This window comes from Rhagoletis pomonella, unplaced genomic scaffold (genome assembly GCF_013731165.1).
Source record: "Rhagoletis pomonella isolate Grant_MI unplaced genomic scaffold, Rhpom_1.0 Rhpom_scaffold_00010, whole genome shotgun sequence".
NCBI classification, from domain to species: Eukaryota; Metazoa; Arthropoda; class Insecta; order Diptera; family Tephritidae; genus Rhagoletis; species Rhagoletis pomonella.
In genome coordinates, this window is record NW_023458564.1 from 1,475,427 (window position 1) to 1,478,111 (window position 2,685).

Here is a 2,685-nt window from a genome sequence, read left to right on the forward strand (position 1 = left end):
AATATGAGCAGAAAAGTGATTTACTCATGTGTACATGGCGTATGAGTAACATTCTTTTCTGCTCATTTTTGATACATGAATATGTACAAAATCTTTGCGATTGATTCATCGATTTTACTTATATTGTAATAATTAAGCGAGCGCACTTGTGCACAAGCGTACTATAACTTAGCTCGTACAACGGTTGTTTGTAACAGCCTAAAGGAATCGAGATAAATATAGACATATATTTACCAAAATAAAACGACTACTGGGATACTGCTTCATCGACCCCCACCACAAACGAACATAGCTTAGAGTCTAGCCAAGGAATATGTTGATTACTTTTTAATTAGCAATAACCACCAAATCAGAAACTATTTACCAGAGCTAATTCACTCCAAATTTATGTTTGCAAAAAATGAGGGTATTATAATTTTTTGGAAAATGGGCATGGTAGATCCACGGTAAGGATAATTCTGAGTAAATAGTAGGGGTTATAATCCCTAAGCGCGGCCTAAGGCCGCCTACGCATAAAGAAGTTCTGCCCCACTTCTCTGGCAACACACAATCCGCGGTAAAAATTACTGTAGATCTACAGTAAAACTTATCGTGGCGCGTGTGTGTGCCTAATAAGAAAAGGTGTTTTTTTCGGTGACCCAGTTTTGGACCATCCTAATGCACATACATACATATGTATGCATATTCTTCCGTGCACTCGAATCAATTGAGTTAAAATCCAACAACACAAATGCGTGCGGGTGCTGGTAGCAGCACTGACATATGTACATACATAGGCGGAGGTAATTGCATTTGCCATATTTTCGCTCAATTCCACCACTTTTTGCATACTCTTCTGTTAAAGAAAAATAAATAAAAACAAAGCGTAAGAAAAACAAAAGCGCACAAAGCAAAAGCTTATATGCTTTAATAATGGTGACGTTTAGTGAGTCAGTCAAACAGTCTTTCATACATAAATTTACTGGTATTTTTTAAATTGGTTTGTTGTTGTAGGAACTTTAGTCGGTGGGTTCACAATTCTAGGTCAACGAAATGAAATTACTGGCTTTTGAAGTGTTTTTTCCGCTTCGTTTTCGCTGCTTGGCTTTTTGTTTGTACTTTTACATAGTTTGCATTTGTGTACACAGAGTTTCGCTTTTTTTGTTTGAATTGTTGTTAAGCTGACTCTGCTGCATCTAAAAATTATGAATTATGCCTGTATTTATGTTTTTTCTTCTCGCTTTTCCATACTGCTGCTGTTTTACCTACCGCAGCTGCTATCAGAGTCAGTAATTAACGAAAATTGCAGCGAATGTCAATGAGTTTGTTTGTTAGCATTGTTCTACTTTTTCCGTACTATGCGGGAAGTAATACATGCATATGTACATAGATATGTATTTATTACTTATTATCCAGGTACATAGATATATATTTAGCTACCTTAATAAAATTTTATTTAGCAACCGGTACTTTAATTTTGAGCACGTTGTAAATTTTTGTTCAAACTAAGCTTTTAGATTAAAGTCGTGAAGATTGTACAGATGGGCATACATATATACATATCGTCGTTTAAAGTACAAAACCGCGTATCAACAAAATGCAACTTGTTCTTTAAACGACGATAGGAACATATAAGGGTGTTGGATGTATTGTGGTGATTACTTTGATTTAAAGAATTGTATGTACATACATACATACACACATATCGTCGTTTAAAGTACAACCTCACATATGCGGTTTTACATTTTGTTGATATGCGGTTTTGTACTTAAAACGACAGTATCGATTCTTGAGGTGCTTGAAAAGTTGGTTATCGAACAGGACATTCAAGTTTACTCGAATGCCAATGCGTTTTTTAAATATCGTGTAAGTTTGTTGTGAACCTTTTTGGAGCATCATGATTGTTACGTTCACTTTATTTTCGTATAAGACCTTACAATCACCTAGTTTAGAATTAATTTGCCAAGTGCTATTGAGCCTACTTAATTCGTTTTTAAAGTTTTAAAAGGCATTCCAGAAAATATTGCTGACAAGTTTTCCAAGCAAGCTTTTCTGATCTTCTTAAACCGGCCAATGTATAAGTCAAACTTCCACGCATTCCCTGTACCAAAAAATCAAATAAATAGTCCTGATATTCACCGAGCTCTGAAGCTTATCTCTATAGTAGCTATAGCAGTGGCTCCTCTTGATACTAAATCAGGGCTGTCATGGAATACAATTGCTGTCGGAATTACATTTGAAAATGACAAAAAAATTACTTTGGTGTCATGAAATCCAGTGTTATCGGTTTTATATTCTAATCGGAATTATTGTTGATTTTCAACTATACCAAAATTATTTGACGCAAGTAAAAAATAAAAAAGGTATTAGAGGTAGAATTTAAATTTGTCGATATTTTAAAATGTTAATAACTAATGGACTACATAACCGATTAAAAAATGAATGATGTGAAAATAAAGGCACTTAATTTTTCTTTCAGCTGATGTATAAAATAAATATGCTTTTTTAAATCCTTAAGCCAAAAGACTTTAAAAACGTTAAAAATGTTATAATTCTTTCATTAAATAACCTTTTTTGAAAAAGTGCTTAAGCAATGCTAAAAAATTTAGAATATTTTTATTATGATTTGCTTTTGAGTTTTATGAATTCGGTGATAATATAAAAATATAAATGCATTTACAAGCAAGTGGTTATCTAAAACATACT